The following is a 16,026-nucleotide window of genomic DNA, read 5'->3' as shown; positions in this document are numbered from 1 at the left end:
ACATTTCCATTATATATAAAAAATCTTCTCTTAACGTTCTCAAAAAAGCGCGAAATATTTCCATATTTTCGGTCTATTTTTAGAATTGCCGCCTGAATGTAACATACAATTTGACACAAGTTGTTAAAAGAAAAAATGCTACACTCTACATTTCACCATAAATCTCAGAATAAACTATATATCTAGGTACAATAGTTTTTAAGAAAATTACATTCAAACTTTATGTGCTACAAGGCAAAATTATGTGGTTTCCCATTTTAACTTTACTGTCCCCCTTTATGCTTATTTTTGGGGGAAAAGTCAAAGGGATAATTATTCCATAAAAAATTTCATTGCAAGTTTCAAAACAAAACGTCATCAATTTTTGTTAATAAATTTTCTAATAATGCTAATTTTCTAATAATTTCACAGTTCAATACTCAGTCAGGGTTGTGGAAGATTCCATGTGGATTTGAAAGTTCAGAAAATGAGTCATTGGTACAGAAAATTTGAGTAATTGTTATAAAGAAATAAATTTTGCAAAAAAATATAAGGATATTGTAAGGTTCTTGGCCACATTTTCCAATCCATTTAACATTAACTTGGTTTCTTTGGGCTTAGAATAAGATACTCCTGTTTTCATTAATTTCGCGAGTCTTTACCATATTTCACAGATTTGGCTAAAAATGATGCTCTGTTTAAGTGTAGAAAAATTCCAATAAAAACTATTTAATATTAGCATTTATTTCGAAAGAGTCTCCAGATAGCAGAATAGCCCCAAGTTCACGATCCCAACCAATTAAGCATGGTGTATAGAAAAGTTTTTTTTTTTTTATTTTCAAGCAGACTGATTTAAAAATGTGACCAAGACCCTCAGCATAACTAAATTAGGAGGTATCTTTATATAATCAATTATTAATTATGATTATTTTTTGTGTTACGCAGTGCTATTTAAGATGCGCGGACAGGGTTTTTATAGCCCCCATGTAACGGTACTTCTCCATATTTGATGTTTTGATGATTTTATACTATATGTTGGCATTCATAGACATGAGTGTTATTATTAGAGGAGTGGGCCGATATACCCATCTTCACATCAGTTCTTTTGTTGGTAGAAATATTGGTATGTGTAAAATTGCGTATGCTTATTTCGTGTCTTATGAGGATTAAAATTATTCAAAACTTTGATCCGTTGTGGGAGAGGTTCCAGAAGGAATGGTCGGTTCTATCCGTTGTTTATACCAGATCTTGTGCTGGTGGAAATGTTGGGATGTGCGAAATTTAAAGGCAATTAGACTCTTATTTCACATTTAATTAGAGTTACAAAATGTTGACTCTTTGTGGGGGAGGTACTTGTTGGAGTGGGCCAAAAGTGTCCATTTTCACACATGACCTAGTACTGATAAAAATATTAGAATTTGCTAAATTTGTACAAAATTTTATGAACCTTATAAATGCTGTTTGGGTTAACAAATGTCATAAAGCATAAAATTACAATTTATATTTAATAATGTTTGTTAGCTATGTTCCTTTCCTGTGCAATTTAATTACTAGAAACTAAAATCGACATAAACAAATGCAACTCATGTTCATAACCTCCACAATATTATGGAGAATATATTAGCTTTGTCATTCCGTTTGCAACTCCTTGAAATACGTAAGATCCTATATAAAAGGCTGTAATATTGCACATATGTGTATTTTGGCCAAGTTCGTAAATTTGCGATAACGGTCCACATTTTCATATGGTGCCACTTGGATGTGACAGAAAATGTTATATGCCGATTGTTTCGTGAATGGTACTTATTTACTTTTCAAACAATGCTAATTTAATACATTCACTATTTTGTTTTTTTTTTTTTCTTTTTGATTCATTTGCAAGACTATCTTGCAAACACTGTTCGTTTTAAAAATAAACCTTTAAACAGTTTATCCGAATTGTCATATGACTCGTAACGTGCTAAAAGTTAAATTAAACAATATTTGGTACTTGACGTTCAAGAGAGAAACACACAATCCAAACAACTTTGGTGTGCACCAGTAGCAACGATGACTCATTTTAAAACGTCATTAAAGTCACTTTAGATTTTTTCCCAAAAATAAAATATCAATCATTGCATAGACAAATTAGGTATAGACTAAAAAGTTGTCTCACCTGTTATCTCCGAAAAATTGCTTCAATAGATGTCGTTAATGCTGTGAGAGAGCATAAGACTATTCACTTAATTCTCTCAAAATATGAAATTTTGAATATTTTTATGATTTATTATTATAGATCAATTGAACATGAAACAGTGGCTTTGTTTACATTGACATTACCCAACTATGTCGTGAAATATAAAAATATAAAACTTAAATAGCAGAATAATGAATAAATTGATTTCGAAGTCGAGTGACTTCACTAGCCCTGAGTGACTTTACTGGCCCAAGATCAACCATAGTGACATCTGCCGGAAAAAAATTAAAACATTTTTAGTCTGTACCTTTATTTGTCTATGATCATAGTAATTGAAATATCTGATTTTTTATAAAACCAATTAACGCATGCGCTGTATTGAGGTAGCAAAATTCGCTTAATCTAAAGTAGATGAATCGAACGTCAATTGCGCCAGTCAGCCAAACATTAGTCTAACAAATCTGATTAGCTGTGTGTAATTGCTTATTGTTAAGATAGCTTGACACTGAAGCGGTTTTATAGATTTTTACATGGCATTATCAGAAATAAATGTATTTCTATGGCATAAATAGTAACATCGATATTCGGTATTTTTTTATGATTTTAGACAAGTTTTTCAATGAAGTTCGTAATGGATATTACAACCTATGATGGAAAAGTTTCTGTACACTTCCACGTCTTCGTATAGCCCTCATATAACGTAACCTCCCTATTTTCGGTATTTTGATGATTTTAGCGACATTATTCACCGGAATTGTTTCGAATTTCGTATTTGAAGTTCGAATCATTACTACAGCCTATAACAGAAAATTACTTACACTGGTAGCCAAAACTAAAGCAACTGAAATTACAAGGAGAATAAGTGCTTTGTAACTTTTTTTAAAAGTAAGAAAGTGAGAAAGTTTTTCTATATCTAAATTATGCACTTTATTCACTTTTTAAAAGCTTAGAACAAAAGCCAAAATTCATTTTTACATAAAAATTAATGTATGGTAAGTCAATTAAACCGATTTTGGCGTGGACAAAACTAAAGCAACTTTGTTGTACATTCATATGATCGCTACAATTTCGGTTATTTTTACTGTTATATTTATCGCATTTGGCTTCCTTCAACAATTTCGCTTGTCATGGATCATTTTTGAGAAGATGACGACACATGTTTGTTTTCGTTTTTTCAGTACTGCCCAAAAAAGTTTAAAAATGGGTATAAGCAGTGACTATGAAAACAAGCTATCGCAAAAAATGATATCCGAGAAATATTTCATAAATATTTCTGTGATTTCTCGTATACTAGGTCGGTTTTATGGTACTGGATTAGTAGAACCTGTCTATAACGGATGAAGGCCGTGAAAAACCTGCACCCGTACTGATCAACAAATTGTGAGAGAAATAAAAAACAATTGTTGTTTTGTTGTTCAACTGAATTGGTGAGAGAGCTATCATTGAATGTAAGCTCGAGATCAGTGCGTAGAAGAGTAGTGGCAGCTGGTCTGCATGCCCTAAGCCATTTATATCTGAAAAAATCGGAAAGCCGTATTGGCTTTCGGAAACGATAATATTAATTGGAATCCAGCTCAAAGGAAAGACATTTTATGCTACGTTTAATATTAAAGGCTCATACATGAAAAATTTTACGGTGAGAAGACCAAAAAAAATGAAAGACTCAAGCCGCAGTAATGCAATGGTACAGTGGAGCATGAGGGAGGGTTAAAAATGGTGTGGTGCTGTTTTTCTTTCTATGGACTTGGGCCTATCCATGAAATAAAGGAAGTTATGAATCGGTTTGTTTACGAATATGTGTTGAACATCAAGGTTGTTTCCTTCCGCTGAAGAAAATATTCGGCTTATTTGGGTGTTTCAGCATGACAATGATCCCAAACATGCATCAAAACTTGTCAAAGATTGGTTGCGGGAGTGAAAAATCGGTGTTTTGTCATGGCCAGCACAATCATCTGACCTAAATCCCATAGAGAACCTTTGGAGTATCGTCGACAGGAAGATCAAACGAGATTCGGAAAGAAATAAACACAAAATTTTCCAAAGAATTCAGGGTGTCTGTTAAAGCATACCCGCGGATCAAATTGAGCGTGTTATAGATTCAATGCCTCGTAGGTGAGCAGCTGTCATCAAAAATAATGGATGCTATTGACCTTTGGAGTATCGTCGACAGGAAGATCAAACGAGATTCGGAAAGAAATAAACACAAAATTTTCCAAAGAATTCAGGGTGCCTGGAAAAGCATACCCGCGGATCAAATTGAGCGTGTTATAGATTCAATGCCTCGTAGGTGAGCAGCTGTCATCACAAATAATGGATGCTATCGACTACTAGCCAAAATTTAATTATATTAAAATATAAAAACCAAAAACTTGCTTTAGTTTTGACCAAGCAAATACTGGGTCATTTTAGTTTTAAATATATTATTTCTCATTCAATACTATTTTTGTATTCTTATTTTTAGTTTCATAAATGTGAATTAAACACCTCATTTAAAACTGGAAAAATAGTTACGATTTGTTTATTTTTGTAAAAATTACGGTGCATTTATTGTCTTTGCAATTTTAGTTGCTTTAGTTTTGCCCACCAGTGTATATAAATATTTTTAAAAGGGCGATCTTACTGACGTATTCTTTTTTTTTTTTTTTTTTTTGAAGTTTCTTCGGATTGGTGAAGGGTATAAAAAGTTCGACCGGCCGAACTTAGCTTATTTTTTCTTGTTTTTATTCAGAAGCTTAAATTGGTAGTCAAGCATATTATCCTTAGCTAGTATGATAAAAGTAAGTTATTTTGCCATGTACATTTTATGGGAATAGCCCGTCATTTTCTAGCTTGTTGGGATACTGGTAATGCAGAGGGTATGTGGTTGTCATTATTTTTGGGATACTGGTGATGCAGAAGTTTGTTGGTATTTCGGGTTCATTGAATTCTCTAAACATATGCTATATAAGTAGTTCACATATAAATGTTACTGATTTTGACCAACACTGGTTTGACCATAGGTCGATTTTTTTTTTATTTGGCAACGGGCACGCTCATTACGGTTCACCATTACTCATTACTCTGGTTAGATACAATTAAGTTTTTCTAATTACAATTTTATTGGAATAACTTATTTTTGTTTATTTCACTGGAAATGCAGAGCATATATTTGTCATTACTAGTAATGCTAAAAAGAACGATTTCTAAAACGAATTTTCCGCCGTAGATGAACATTGTTACAACAATATTCGGAGATGGTATTTGGGGCAGTAAACTAAACTAAACACAAAATCTGCATTGTGCGAAGTATTAGTACATTGCATCCACTCGAGAACTAAAGGCCGAACTAACGTAAACAAGCTAACTTTTTCATTACCAGTGGGTAAAGAATAATAGAGTATTCCTTATAATATACTTACAAACCAAAATATGGTATTTTCACCAGTCAACTTTTCGATTTTTGACTTCAACAAAATAGTCGACTCGATCTTTCACTTTCTTCAAATACCCCAAAAATTGATTTTAAATTTTGATTTTTCAAAACCAAAGTGGATATTAATCGATTTCGATCTTTTTGATTGTAGTCCTGCCAGTTGACTTTGTAAAAAAAATAATTACATCTAAAAGCATTTTTATTGTTGCATATTATTTGGCTCTACAGAAAATAAAAGGTCGACTAAAAATCTTTAAACTTCAAATCAAAAATCGATTGTAAAATGTATATTTTGCAATTTTTACCACTAGTAAAAGTGGAATTAGATTTTTAGACATTTCGTATCATTTCTATGGTAAAACTCGATTAAACTAAAGTAGACTTACGTATCCTTTATTTAGTTTAGCTCAAAGACTAGACTCAAAATGTTGACACCGTCTGTTGTTACGATATAATATCAACAGAGTCAGAAGTGTAACCCTTAAGACAAAGTTCGGTCTATGAAAAAGTCTGGGAAATACAATTTTGAACCGAAATAATTTTCATGCTATTCTAGAATTGTGTTTGGCTTAACTCTAGTTTAGTGAAAACTCTCAGATTCTTTTTATACCCTACACCACAAGGTGGTCAGGATATTATGTCTATGTGCATTTATTAGTAACAGGCAAAGGAAACGAGATAAACCCATAATTCCTTTTGATGATCTGTATAGAATCACATTCTGAGTCTATTTATGCATGTACGTCCATCCGTCTGTCCATGTATTTTTGTAAACAAAGTATAGGTCGCATTTACTACCCGATCCAGATGAAATTTTGCATAAATCATTTGCTTGGTCCAAGGACGAAAGGGAAATTTGAAATAATCGGTCAAAATTTAGATATAGCTCCCATTTGTGTCTTCGTCAGATTTGCCTTTTATTGTGAACCAAACGTGTTATACTAGCCCCAATGGAATAGAATTTGACACTTACGACCACATTGAGTGTGGAAGCTAGTATGTCAAATTTGAAGAAGTTCGGTTCAGATATAGCTATAGTTCCCATATTTATTGTTCATCCGATTTGTTATATTTGTGCCTCATAGCCGTAATATGCGCTCAGGGAAATATATCAAATACAGCTCAGAAATACCTATTCTAAATTTTATCGAGATCTGGTCATACTGGCTAAAAGCTAGTAAGCCAAATTTGGTGAAGATCGGTTCAGATATTGCTATAGCTTCCATATAGCCGTAATATGCGCTCAGTAACAACGATATTCAGGGAAATATATCAAATATATTTGCCAAATTTTATCGAGATCGATTCAGATTTGGATATAGCTCCCATATATCTTTATCCGATTTCAAGTGAAGTGCACCAAATAAGCAATACAAGCTTCAATTATAAAGATATAAATTCCTCGGCATATATAGTCCTTTGAATTTTAAATTGTAATTATACTCATAGCTTGTATTATATAATTATCCCATAAAAAATGTAATTGTTATGTGAAGTTCTACTAAATATACAAGGTAGGGTATCATAAAGTCGGCCCGCTCGACTTAAAGACTTTTTTAACTAGTTTTATTACACCAGAGTTAGGTATTCATATCCTGATTCCGAGCGGGCTCGGAAATCCGGGTCCAAGACCCGTGTTAGACTCGGAATTACTAATGTGATATTGACATAAATATGAAAATAACTACCCAACAAGCGCTGACATGATGGTTTTTTTAAACGGTTCGAGTGTTTTATAAAAATTATTGAGTTTTCATTGAATCGAAAAAGTATGATTTAAACCCATTAGTAATAAACGTATTTTTTCAGTCAGAAATCATGTTTTAATATCTAAAATTATTATTATTATTTATTAATTATTAATTTTTGATATTAAAACATTAATATTTAATGGCGGGGTATATACATATCTATCGTTCCTTTATCCACTGGCTAATTTTGTCAACATGGGATCAGATATTGTTGCATATATTCTTTTTAAATTAAACTGTATTGAAGTTATATTTGTTTGCACTTTCTAATTAACACATCTTGACGTTTGCGTACAATCCACCCATAGAAAACACACCCAATGTACACAGGTATATATGCAAATAAACTTTTTAAAAACAAATTACCTATCACGTTCCCGAAAATAACCGCGGTTGACAAGACGAGCTCGCGGAATTAACTGTGAACGTCGACTGCCATTGGAAGAACTAATTTGCAGGTCGCTAAATGTCTCCTCACGTATCACAGCCAAGCTGCGCGAGCGACGCAAACTGCACGAATCGCTGGCAAATTCTAAAGCTTGCAGGGCGACGCCACCATTGGCGGTTACAATGGCCTTAGATTGTCTGCTGCTGGCTGCCTTCGGTTGGGGTTGTTGTAGTTGCTGCTGCTGCTGTTGTTGCGTTGACGTTTGATAGATGTTATTCGCACTGTGATGATAATTGTCATCAGCTGTAAATGGAATAGAAATATGGGTGGTTTGTTTTTGGCGTGTGTGTGTTTCGGTTCTGTGCTAGCTAGCTCCGCAAACTTACCACACTTGAAATCTCGATAATGATGGTCGCTAACGTATTTCAACTGTGAACCTTTGTGTTCCGGTTCAATATCGACTTCCTCTTCTTCTTCGTCATAAATTTCCGGGTCGTGATCTAGCCGCCAATAATATTCGGCAATGTCCAGGGCGTCTTTGCAACGATCGATATGGTTGTAGTCCAACGATCGCGAATGACGCAACTGGTGACGAGATGATTGATGCGACCCCGACGATGGCCAGTGATTTAAACCGGAAGCTGCACTGTGACAGCTAGTGGCTAAATCAAGATGAGATATGGATTTGTTTTGTCGCCAACCGGAACCACGCGAAGGATATTTGTAATCGGGGAATGAACTTTCGGCAAAGCGTACACGATCTACGTAATTGTAGATGTATTCTTTAGATTTTCTGAAAGAAAAGGAAACAGATGAATATTGTGAATGGTTTTCTTTTTAAAATTTAGAAATTAGTTAAGTGTATATGTTCGTTAGCAGGAGAGGAAATGACGGATGTTATCACCACAAAAAGTTTTAATAAATTCTTTACATTTCTACATTTCTTTCTAATATTACTATTGTTATTATATCTAAATATAGCACAAACTTATTAAATTATATTTTTGTTTTTTTTTTTTAGGTATGTAATACAAAAATATGGCAATAGTGCACACATTTCCGAGTGAGTAATATTTTTTCTAACTTTTGGTAAACATGACTTGAAGAAATACAGGCCTTAATTAATACAACATGTCTACTGTGAGTGGAACATAAGAACCTTGTCTAAGCCATGGCAAAAATATTACAAATAATTAGGTTGGGTTCCCTCAAAATGTAAATATCTCTAAAATGTTGATTTAATGATTTTTAGGCGACATACCTTAAGAATTTTAAAAGTGGTTAGCTATTTTTATAGCGGAATTTTCTTAAATAAGGTCCCTTTATTACATATCGCCATAGAAAATAAAACATATATTTATACCCTCCACAGTACATAGTACTAGTATAGTATTAAGTTCGTCATTCCGTTCGTAACTCATTGAAATAAAAATGTTAGACCTAACAAAGTACACATATTTTTGATCAGCGTAAAATTCTAAGACGATTTAGAACAGTCAGCGCGACCGTTTCAGCGGCTTTTGTAATCACCCTAGAGTCAAAACAAATTAAGATAGGAAGCTAAAATTTTGCAGAGATCAGTATTTTGTTACAGGCAGGTCAAGTTCGAAGATGGGCTATATCAGTCCACGATATCGTATAGCTCCCACATAACGGTACCCCCGATATTTGGTATTTTGATGATTTTAATCACATTTCGTAATGGAATTGCCAAAAACTGTACACAGGTAGTTCCCTCTGGAAGAGAATTTTCTATATAGGTCCACGATATCGTATATCCGCCCTGTATAACGGCACCTTCTGATATTCGGTATTTTATTGATTTTGAGATCATTATTTACCAGAATTGTTTCAAATTTCGTATTTGAAAGTCGTAATAGGTACTACAACCTATGACACAAAATTGTCTGTATTGGTCCACATCTATGTCAGCCCACATAAATGGCACCTCTTTTTATACCCTCAGACATATGACTACAGAGGGTGTATAAAATATTTTGTACATACTTTTGAGTGCGGCTGAGGCGCTGGGAAAATCTAACCATTAAAAATAAATATTTCAAAATTGTCAATTTTTCAATGGTCATAAAATATCACATGTGTACAATTCAGTGATCTTGTGCGCTGTCGCATACGTTCATGTGTAGGATAATAATAATGGTCATAACCCACACACACAGATATCGATGCGCCAAGTAGGTAGTAGGTAGATCACTTGAATGAAGGAAATGTGTGGCCGCGATTAGGTTGAGTTAGAATAGTTTTTGCAGCACTTAAGAAAAATATTTTTGAAATACAACTACAATTGAATCTGCACCCAAGCGAAGCGGTCGTATTATTTTCTCGCCCTCTTACAGACTGTACATATCATTTGATATGGCAAAAATTTGCCTCATCGAAACTACGGTCTTAGACCTTAGGTCTCTTTGGATCAAAACCATTTCAGGACATTTGGAGTCGATCTAGAGATGTCCGTCCGTCTGGCTGGCTGGTGCGCACGATAACTCTCGAAGGGAGTATCCGAGTTGATCCAAATTTGGTACATCGTAATATTATGATCATACTTAGATCGAGTTCAGAGATTAGCAAAATCAGTCCACTGTTTTAGTCCACAAAAGGGCACATTTTTCAGAGAAAATAATTTACCTCATAGAAAGAGAAAGGATCATTCAATTTGGTGCAAACTTTGTACATCTTAGTATTTTTGCCAGTGCTAGGTCAGGTGCGAAAATGGACAATATCGGTCCACTCCACAAAGGGCAAAAATTTCGAATAATTATAATTCTTATAAAATGTGCAATAAGAGTCAGAGTGTCTTCAAATTTCACACATCTCAATATTTTTGTTAAAAAAAGATCTGGTGTGAAGATGTAGCTCGTAAAAAGCGAAATTAGCATCCGATTCCTTCAAATTTCACACGTTTTCATATTTTCACTAACACATGATGTGGTATAAAGAACTGATTCAACGGACCACTCCTTCCAGAAAACCCCCACAAAGGGTCAAAATTTGGAATAACCATTAAGCACATAAAACGCGAAATGAGTTTCCGATTACTTTTAAACTCGGCACACCCAAATATATCTATCAACATAAGATGTGTTGTGAAGATTGCCTCAAAGTGATTATAGTGAGTGGATTTTGGCACATATTACTGAATTCAGTCTACAAGCAAGTGTAAAATTAGGTGAAGATATCAAATTGTAACTCATAATCCATAATACAATTTCAAAAAAGCTTCATAAATGGTTACTTCACAAAAATGTCCAATATAAAAAAATTTATTGGCTACGGGCCTTGATGGCCTGTGAGAAATGTTGACGTATTTGACATAATTTTCCGACGTAACATACATATGTCGAAAAAGGTGTAAACCTAGGCAAATAAGAGTTTTTGACAAAATTGTGATGGATGAATATGTGCCAAGCTTGTTATAATTGTTAATGCCCGCATGTCTATCATCTGAGAAATCGGTAAATGTCAAATGAAAAAATTTTATAAAGAAAATATATTTTATTTCATATTTTTATTAAACAAAGATCAAGCCACAGATTATAAGCTCCCTTAGCCATATTTAGAAGATAAACACAAGGAAACTATCATCATTATGATCAGCGAGGTTTAAAAAAAAGTTGGGTCAACTTGGGTTATTATAATATTTTAAAGTTTGTTATATTTTATACTTTTTTCTATGTTTTATACAATCATATGACATTTTCGACGTTTACAACCTTTCGACAGTCGAAAACCACAAAAACTATCTAACGGATCATCGTTGATTACGGGTAACTCTTCTAAATATGCATAGTGATGTAGAGTATCATATAGTCAGCCCGCACGGCTTTTGATGTTACTTTAGTGGTTTAAGTTGGGATTGTTCAATATTTTGTCCCTTTGCAGTGAATCGATAATGTCTATTTTCGCATCTTACATAAGGCTGATACAAATTGTGTGACTTGACTTAACCACATCGGTTATACACCTTATGGAAAGTCAAGCCTGGGGGTATAAAAATCGGAATATTTTTTTATTTTTATTATTATTATTATTATTTTTGTAGGTAAGGATTATTTTAATGTTCTTGTTGCAATTTCATCAAATTTGATGGTCAGATACAACCTTAAATATACTACTAATTTCAAAATTTATGTATAAATCCTTTATTCCTAAAGAGTTGGCTATTTAAATTTAACAAAACATTCTTTACAACTCAAATCAAAAGGGGCAATGGACTACCGGCGCTGACACTATATAGATATCTACCTACATAATTAAAATTGCATTATAGTATATACAATTGAATAACTAACTTACACTTTTGTAGACAAAAACAATCTAAGGCAACTTGAAACTCAATCTACGACAATCAATTATATCAAAAAAACCCTTCCTTGCTATTTTCCATATCGATTGCGTCACATACAATGTAAGGAAAATCATTGTTGAGATTTTATGAATAATTGCATGCATCCCTCAATTTGAAAATTTCCTCACAATACAACGTTGCTGAATTGGAAATTTCCCTACATCTTGTAATTCAATTTCCCCAACATCAATTTCGAACATATCTGAAAAGTTAAAAATTGTTTTTATCCCCTCAGCACTTCATTCGTCTCCAATTTCATGGCACTTCTATATAGAGTTCAAAGGATTTGTCAATAAATCTTGAATCTTTGAATGAATTTTTGAGTTTTGTATGTGCCAAACAAATTTGACTACGGTCTTAGGGCGTTTATGATTGCACACACACACATGCACACGGATACATACATACATACATACATAAACATAGTTCTGGTTATGCATGTATATGTGCTATGCACTACGATTTTCCAGCTACGTATTTGAAAATGTTGATATTTGATAAACATTTGAGAATACATGGTATGTTTTGCATCGAAGGACTTGCCTGGACTAACCGAAGTGTTAAGTGTCACATGAGTTTATGAACAACTCGCTTTCGCACATACAAGATATTTCAATTATTACAGAATACCTTGGAAGTTTTTTTCTAATTGTTTAGATTTAAGATTTTATTTTACTTTACCATGAATATTTTTTTATTTAAATAACATTTTAGTTTGACAACAACCTAATTGAACATAAATTCATATAGATTTGGTTAAAAATTAAAATATTTAAGTTATATCTATGTCCATAAAAGAGGAAATGTTCGGTTCAGATTTATATATTTTCGGCCGATTTCATGTATTTGCACTAAAAACTTTATATACGTTTTAATGAAATTTGGAATGTGCGGCGGAATTTGTTTACAATAATAAATTTTAAAAGTTAATTAAATATATTGCTCCCACATATGTACAGGTTGAGATGAAAAAACTGCAACCAACTTCAGACTACTGTCATTTCTAAACCACTCGTCCGACAGCTGTTCAAATTATTCCAATGACAGCTCATTTTATTGTTTACAAGCGTACAAAAGCATTTTGGTGAGAATTGTCAAGAAAAAACGTTATTCGTGATGAAATTCATGCGTGATAGTGTGATTTCTTTATAATTGGCTGGAAAACCACAAGTAGCTATCGTTAGAGCACTCCATCATTTAAATGTGTCTCGTACAATCGCTCATTACAGTGATGCTGATATCGTAGACCGACGTCAAGGAAGTGGACGGAAGAAAACGGCAACATTAGCAGAAATGGTTCGAATTATAAAGAAGCTCGTTCACGTCGCTCGATCAAGTGTCGAAAAATGGCACGTGAGCTGAACATATCGCAATATTCCATTCGACAAATATGGAAAAATGATCTCGGAGTAACGCCATTGAAATTCCAAAAAGTGCAAGAACTTACACCGCAACAGAAAGAAAATAGACTCAAAAGAGCTAAAGAGCTACTTCGCTTGGCCGAAAGTGGTGAACTGCCGAATTTGATTTTCTCCGATGAGAAAGCATTCGTTGTCCAGCAGTTTGTAAACAAACAAAATGATCGTGTTTACTTGCCAAAGAGGTCAGCTGAAAATGTTCATCTTCGGTTGGCCACCAGAACTCAAGCGCCCGCCATGGTGATGGTGTGGGCCGCCATAACAGCTGATGGTCATTCTCCGCTCGTATTAATCGGCCGTGGCATCATTTGTTACGAATTTGGAAATTTTCAAAAAATAAAATCCGTTAAAAATCCTGTTAAAATCTTACAAATACCGTTATATTGGGGTATATACGACATGGACCTACATAGACATTGTTTGTTATAAGCCATTACCATATTCAATTTCGAAACTAGAAATAAACGTCGAATAATAGCTAAAAACATCCCATTACGAACTCTAAATACGTAATTTGAAACAGCTCCGGTAAATAATGACGCTAAAATCGTGAAAATACCGAATATCGGGAGGTTCCGTTATAGGGGGGCTATATGAAGACGTGGACCTGCACAGACAATTTTCTGTCAATTTGTCAATTCGTCGAAAGATAGCGTGATTACAACAGAATCGACTTAGAATTTTACGCTTATCAAGAATATATATACTTTATTGGGTCTGACATGAGTATTTCGAGGAGTTACAAACGGAATGACAAAGTTAATATACCCTCCATAGTATGGTGGAGGGTATAAATTGTAAAAATTATGGCGTTTGACTTTGTTGCAGTTTTTTTTATCTCACCCTTTATGTCTTTATTGGTAGTATATATTTTTAGTCTTTTAGTCAGTGATCCGGTATATTTTAATTTGTTGGAAGGTCACCCACACTTCCCAGATATGTGAATTTAATATAATAACTGAGAATTCTAATAGATAAAGCATTATTAGATTAGATCGATTAGAAATGGCATGTCTACATTTTATCATGTAACGGCTCCACTCAGGTTTACTAATTGTAAAGTCGAAGCTTTTCAATTGATTGGGATATAATGTTGAATTCCTAATCCATAACTGTTATAAGCTTAAGAGTATATTCATTTCACTATTCAGTTTGTAAAACCCCTGAAGTATTGTTGATCTGAGTAAAATTGTATGTCCATAAAGCTATTTCGAAAATCAACCTACAATTTTTTTAATGTCGAATTATTATGTGACCTCAATATAGTGGTATCGACCGGCACCAGGTACATAAAACCCCCTTATACCAAATTTTAGATTTCCAACTCTATACCATCCCCAAATACAAAAATTAGTACTTTTCGTACAATTTGTGTACGTATTCTCAAAACCTCTTCCAAATGTCAAGTCTACATTGTTTTACATTTAAGCACTATCCGTTCGTATACTTGTAGTGCGCCTTCCAAAAACCTTATTTTTTTAAACCTACTCACAGATAGTGATTTCGAATTTCGTGCTCCCACCCTCAACCAAAAAAAAAACAAATTTTACCAAATTTACTACAATCCTTACACTTATAAACTCTACTTCCCCTAATTCTTATACAAAATGTCAAGATTCACAAATACTTTTGGTTCGAATTTCCGAAAACCCTGCCTTATTTCACCCATAGGCATTAACATTTGCCCACATGGATATAGATTTCAAAAACTAAGCGGATTATATAGAAAAAAATTCAAACCGATATCTTCACTATTTTTGAAAATGTAACGATTTTAGATAAATCGAAAAAAAGGGAACGTGGTAACAGTTTCTTCTTTTTTTTTAAATATAAAACTGCTATAAAAGTGGTAAAAAAAATAAAAATAATATCTGGTGTGAGTACTGATTCACAAATTCCAATGTTTTCCCATGTCTCCCGTAAGAACAACTGGCTTACTGCTGACAATGCCACCAATGTTTCTAGTGTTACGACATAATTACAGAATATCTCTTGAGATATAAAACACACAGAGCCTAGAAATATGCTATGATTTTTGAAATCTGTGCGTGATAGCTGCCTAAGTAATGTTGTGTACCTTGTCGTTGATCTTTATTTTCGAAAACACCTAAATGTTATAACAATTTAATAATGAATTATACTAACATAAAGTTATATTTTGCATAACAACAAAACTATTTCTGAAACATTACACTTTGTTGATATAATGCGAATGGAAACTACACAATATTTTTGCCACAGGCAAAATGAATAATTTTTGTGCATTAATATATTCAATCGAAAAATTCAATTTACTCACAAAAACAAAGCAAGTAATAGTTTATAAAAATTATCATTATCATTACACCCGGTAATGACACAAAACATTAAAATTTATGCAAAATAATAACATGTGTTTTTATCTCCGTGTGTGTGTGTAAGTTTGCAATGTACTATAGGATATGGATGGTGGTAATGTTGTTGCTGCCACTGTTCACTGTAATTATGAACATGGCATTTTATTTCCAACCAAGTGCAATTGAAGTTTAATAATGAC

At 33.4% G+C, this 16,026-nt stretch overlaps 1 protein-coding gene across 8 annotated transcripts in view; it reads left to right on the top strand.

The window, feature by feature from the left end:
• LOC101892637 (calcium uniporter protein, mitochondrial) overlaps positions 1-16,026 on the top strand; it is a 266,622-nt gene that overhangs the window by 129,451 nt on the left and 121,145 nt on the right. The window lies entirely within an intron of this gene.

The sequence above is a fragment of the Musca domestica genome, unplaced genomic scaffold (genome assembly GCF_030504385.1).
Source record: "Musca domestica strain aabys unplaced genomic scaffold, Musca_domestica.polishedcontigs.V.1.1 9, whole genome shotgun sequence".
NCBI lineage: Eukaryota > Metazoa > Arthropoda > Insecta > Diptera > Muscidae > Musca > Musca domestica.
The sequence above is the reverse complement of the archived record's forward strand: the minus strand, read 5'-3'. Positions and strand labels throughout refer to the sequence as shown.